This window comes from Sorex araneus, chromosome 1 (genome assembly GCF_027595985.1).
Source record: "Sorex araneus isolate mSorAra2 chromosome 1, mSorAra2.pri, whole genome shotgun sequence".
Taxonomy (NCBI): domain Eukaryota; kingdom Metazoa; phylum Chordata; class Mammalia; order Eulipotyphla; family Soricidae; genus Sorex; species Sorex araneus.
The window spans coordinates 399,070,447-399,076,446 of NC_073302.1; positions in this window are offsets into that span (position 1 = coordinate 399,070,447).

A 6,000-nucleotide genomic window follows, 5' to 3' on the forward strand; every position below is an offset into this window, starting at 1 on the left:
ACTTCTGACGTGAACTTCTCTATTTTTAAATATTTTATTCTGGGGCCCTAGTGATTGTACAGTAAGTAGGACAGTTGCCTTGCATGCAGCCAGCTCAAGTTCCATTGCTAGCACCACTTTTAGTTTCCTGCATCTGCTGGGAATGATCTGTGAGCAGAGCCCAGAATGTGCCCTGAGCACCACCAGATGTGGCCCCCAAACAAGCAAAAATAATTATAATCTGGAAACACCACTGTTCTCTTGTTGAATTGTGGCACTCTCTAAGATTGGATTAGAGTCATATTATGTATAGTAATTTGAGAATAAAATTAGTTAATATGTGTGGTGTTTCTACGGTGCCTGAAACACAGTAAAAGTTTCATAAGTCTGTGCTCTTATTTTTTCATCAGAAGAGCAAAACTTTACCCCCAAGTTTTGAACATTAGTCTCTTACATAGCCTCTTACCTCATATTGTGACTAAATAAGTCAATTGATATTTTATGTCATTTATCTATATCAGTACCTATGGTTACATTGTTTATCTGTTTAATCTTTTTCATCTGCTCAGAGATATTCCCTGGGTTTTCACTTTTTTGATGATTGAGAGTCTTTTCAGAATCAGTGACATTTCCACTGCGTCCTAATACACTTAGGTGATTAGGAGTTTTTCTGCTCTTCCTTTTTTTGGAAGGGGAGTTTGCATGTAGGGCCACACACAATGGTGCTCAGGAGCGACTTCTAGCTCTGTCCCCAGGAATGGCACCAGGCCTTGCTCAAGGTTGCTCAAGATATTTGAAACAGGTTGCAGATACATTTAAGGCAAGTGGCTTTTATGTACTATCTCCTTGACATTCTCAGTATCCTTTGATTTTTTTTTTTGTCCTTGCAGACGTCTAGGAAAGGTAAATCATGTCTGAATGTGTTTAACACAAAAGTTAAATATGTGCTAGGCAACTCACAGTGTGCATGAAAACTACTACTAGTATGCCCACAAAAATAATGTTATTGAGTATTTTATGTGAACATTTCCATTTGCAGCGCTCATGTAGAGGTAATCATTTGTTTCCTTCAAAGAATGTTCTGAAGGGGCTGGAGCAATAGTAGGGTGTTTGCCTTGCACACGGCCGGCCCGGGTTCGATTCCCAGCATCCCATATGGTCCCCCTAGCACCGCCAGGAGTAATTCCTGAGTGCATGAGCCAGGAGTAACCCCTGCGCATCGACGGGTGTGACCCCCCCAAAAAAAAAAAAAGAATTTTCTGAAGATGGGTTATTCACCTGTTTTTTTTTTAAAAACATCCTGGCAAACAAATTCATTCAAAACTTACCTTAATTAAGTAATATCCTAATGGTCACAAAGTATGCATGGTAGCACTGTAGCACTGTCTTCTTATTGTTCATCCATTTGCTCGAGTGGGCAACAGTAACATCTCCATTGTGAGACTAGTTGTTACTGTTTTTGGCATATCAAATACGCCACAGGGAGCTTGCCAGGCTCTGCTGTGCGGGCAGGATATTCTCAGTAGCTTGCTTGGCTCTGAGAAGGATGAAGGAATCGAAACCAGGTTGGCTACGTGCAAGGCAAACGCCCTACCTGCTATGCTATCGCTCCAGTGCAACACAAAGATAATATATACTTGCAATCTAGAATATAAGTAATGTTCCTTAAAAATAATTATAAATGACAAACTTGAAAATATCTGCATAGGACTAAGCAACATTTAACTAAAACCATGTCAAGATACCTAGATTTGACTTTCCAACTTGTCACTAGCCACCATTAAAGGACTGCAACAATTGCCATAGTTTCAATATCATGGAACTGCTCAGAACTTACCTGTTATAAAAAAAAATGAATGTCAGATAATTTTGAATATTTTTATTACTGTCTTTGGCAATAAATAGCACTTATCCTTTCACTAAAAATCTACTGATTGCCATGTGCCTGGCAGTACTTTAGGCTGTAAAGCTATGGTAGCTAACAAAACAATGACCTTCAAGTTTGGAAATCTTATCTATAGAGCTAAAGGAACAAAGAAAGCAAATAATTGTGTAAACATCAGCTTGAGATAAATATACTGTGTGTGTGTGTGTGTGTGTTGTAAGGTGAAGATAGCATGCAATCTGGCACACACACACAAAAAAAGGGAATTCCAGGAGTAAGCACAAACTAGTAGTAGGGCTGGGGGTAAAATCAATCCCCATGGATGTGAGGAAAGACAAAGAAAAAGCTGTGATTGTATCCGTGTGAGAGAAAAAACAGTTGTGACATCATTTCCAAAAGGTAGAGACAAGATGTCACTTGTATCGTGAAGACCATGATGCAGTTTTTCGTTTTAATTCTAAGAGTTATGGAAAAAAAAATCAGGGGCAAGTTAGTTCATATCAATAATTTATGTTCAACACAATATATATCTGGCTGAATTTCAGAGCAGTAACGCGAGCATTGAAAACACAAAGACAGAGTCTAAGAAGATTTATCAAGAGCACATCAATTTGGTAGATTTAAGTATTGACTTTAGATTCCCAAGAATAGATACAATTGGTCATAGGGCCCCCCTCGAGGGTACTTTTTTTAAATTAGAGGAAATGTAACATTAGAGGGTACTTACTCATCACTGAGGCTGAAAAAGAATTGGGAGTCTGTGTGCCTAATAAGGCAAAGAGGACGTCAATAGAGGCTGACTGGGGGAAGTACCTCTGTGGAAGAGCACAGAAAGGTTCTGGGCTCAATTCTGGCACTAAATCAATAAAAGCATGTCCTGTCCTCCCTTAAATGTGTGTGCACAGGAGATGTTTGAAGCATGGAGTGCACGCTTTGTATGAGGGAATCCCAGATTCGATCCTCACTCCACACCGTGATCCTATGAACTGTTGGAAGTAACCCCCAAACACCAAATCAGGAGATAATCCTAGAGTTGCAAAGCAAAATAAATTAAAGTTAAAGGATGGCTTGAGGAGAATCCTATGTACTATAAGTAGCTTAGAGCAAGAATACGCCTAAATCACCCTAATGACATTGATTACTCAGTAGTAACCAGAGGAGGCAATGATTTGGGTTTCGATGTTGAAAACCAAAACAGTTGTAAAATTCCAAGGGCCATTAAAGACAATGTTGTGCGGAGGCTTTAAGACAAGCTGGGGTCATTTGGGCAGTGGCTGTAAATAACTGAAGAGGCAAACAGCTTTTGTGGATGAGAATCCACAATAAATAATGAGACTGAAGTTAAGGCGGGACATGATAAAGAGACCAGCTATTTGCAGAGGCCAGCTGCTTTAACAACACTTACTTAATCCTGATTTTATTTACCAAGGAAATGATGTGATTTTTATCCTGAATTTAGAAACAAACTGTCCGATAGGGACAGCTAAGAGAATGCAGTGTGTGGTGCAATATTAGTCTTCAAAAGAGTGAAGGGATGATGCAAGAACTTGAATCTATAATTAGGACACAGAAGTCAGCACAAAGCAATGATTGCACGACTAGCGAAGCTTCTGACCATAGACTTCCCACCCTCCCTAGATTACTGCTCTTGTCTGGCATGGAAAACATGGCGCTGAGTCTTTCTCAAAAGAAGGTTTCCGAACCAGGCTCTTTAAGCTGTATTTTTAGAAACTTACAAAAGGCTGTAAAACTGGAGGTAAATCCAGATTACTTCTCAGGATCAGAATAATTATGGCTATGTGTTGATACAGCTATTTATAGATGAGAAAGAAGGAATAAGCAGTGGATACATTGTTTTACCTCTCCTTGAAGATGATTACCTTAATATTTACCTAAAATTTCAAAGCACCATGAACAAAATATTCACACCAGAGAACAACAGTGGACAGACTAGCAAGTCATGAGGTTGTTCGCATGGTTCTTTTTCTTTTTTCTTTCTCCCCTGTTTTCCTTTTTGTTTGGGGGTCATACTAGTGGTGGTGTTCAGGGGCTACTCTCAGGTTGAGGCACTGGGGGTTCCGCCACCAAGTTATCTTCCTGTATGCAAAGCATATGCCTCAACCCTTTGATATCTCTCTAGTTTCTACTGTTTTTCTCATTCTGATTATTCAGGGGAAATCAAGAACATATTTTAGTACAGTGGTCCTTGGGAAACTTTTCTTTTGGAGGCGGGAGGGCAGAAGCACAACTGTGTGAGGTGAGCTCTTCCAACTTCTTCAGATTGGTTAGTCAGATTGTCTTTGCTAATTCTACATGGTTTTTCTACTGTAGCACTGTAGCTCTGTCCTCCCATTGTTCATCGATTTGCTCGAGCAGGCACCAGTAACATATCCGTTGTGAGACTTGTTGTTATTGGTTTTCGCAGATTGAATATGCCATGGTTAGCTTGCCAGGCTCTGCCGTGTGGGCCGGATACTCTCGGTAGCTTGCCAGGCTCTCTGAGAGGGACGGAGGAATCGAACCTGGGTCAGTCACGTTCAAGGCAAAAGCTGTATCCACTGTGCTATTACTCCAGTCCATGGTTTGTCCATACAAAATAAAATAATCTGTTAGTTACTTAATCTATAACTTCATAGTATAAATTTCTTTTGTAAAAATGTGAAATAGTTTACTTAGAGGAATAAGAGAGAGAGAGAAAGAGAGGGCTGGTGGAGGGGGTTGGGGAGAGAGAGAGAGAGAAAGAGAGAGAGAGAGAGAGAGAGAGAGAGAGAGAGAGAGAGAGAGCGAGCATGAGAGCCTCTCTCCTGAAGGGTAAATGCCAAGGCTGCACATCTCAGATTAAGATGTGAACAAATCCCCAAGATGGAGAACATGCTAGAGTTTTAAATTCTTAGTTTAGCCACTCTATTTTTTCCCAGAATCCAGGATCCACTTTGCTGTACAATGCATGCTTAATAAATAGGGTCTTTCCTTTTTGATAGTAGACTGTAAGTGCCTTCAAATTCTATATAAAATTAATAGGGCATCAATAATATTGAATACTCTAATGCAGACTTCTGAATCTTAATAATTATAGCCATGAAAATCCATAGACTTCATTATAACAACTGCAATACTCACTAAAAGTCATTTCCCACGAATAAATATAAGTCTACCAGGGAAGATTTTATGTTGCAGGATGCTCTGGAATAGATTGTGATGCATCAGTAACGAGTACTCCCACAGAAGGATGTGTGTCCGCCGGCTCTCCGGGCGGCTCTCACTCACCACCTGCGTTCGGTGCTCTCGAGCCACTGTGCATAGACAGGATTGGGACGGCTGTAGGTGATGGGCAAGTGAAGGAAGAACATGGACCAGGCTGGTTGCTGATCAGTTACCATTTATTCTATCTCTTGTCTCTTCCTTCCTTGCCCCTCATTCCTCCATCGCTGCTCATCTCTTGGAGCTGTGTCTCTCAGCGTGGGCTCTCCCTCTCCTCTCACAATTCTGACTCCCCCTGCTTCTCTCTCCACCCGTGCTTATATCTCTCCACCTTGCCCTCTGGGCCCAAGCTCCACCCAGTAGGGAAGAAAAAACAAGATAAGGAAGCCTTCCTGCTGGCCACTGGGGAAAATACTTCTTAAGGTGTGTTTCTCCTTTAGTTATTTTTATATGGACACAGTAAGAGATACATTGAATCTTATAGGGCAGCTCTCCTGGGAACATCTTGCCACCCACTCAGACTACAGAGCTCAGGCAAGGTTAATCATTCCTAACCCTAGAAAGGTACAAATCTAGTTATTACTTTTGGATCATGATAACATCTGTCCATCACCAAGCTCTTAACTTATAGTTAAGCATTAGGCATTTTGGCCAGGCCCATCTCCATGGCAGCATAGCACATAGCTCACCGATTGCCCCGGGTCCATCCCATCCCTCTTGGGACCCTGCTGAACCTAAACTACCTGAGGCTATGTTATACTACAATCAGGTTAACATAGAAGAAAAGGGAGATTGCTGTAAGTTAGAGGTGGAAAGCTTAATAAAATGAGTGAAAAATATGATTTTTATAAAATCAGTTTAAGTTATGAAAGAACAAGATTATGTTAGGTATATGAGCAAACAAATGAAATAAATGTGTAATAAAATAAATGTGA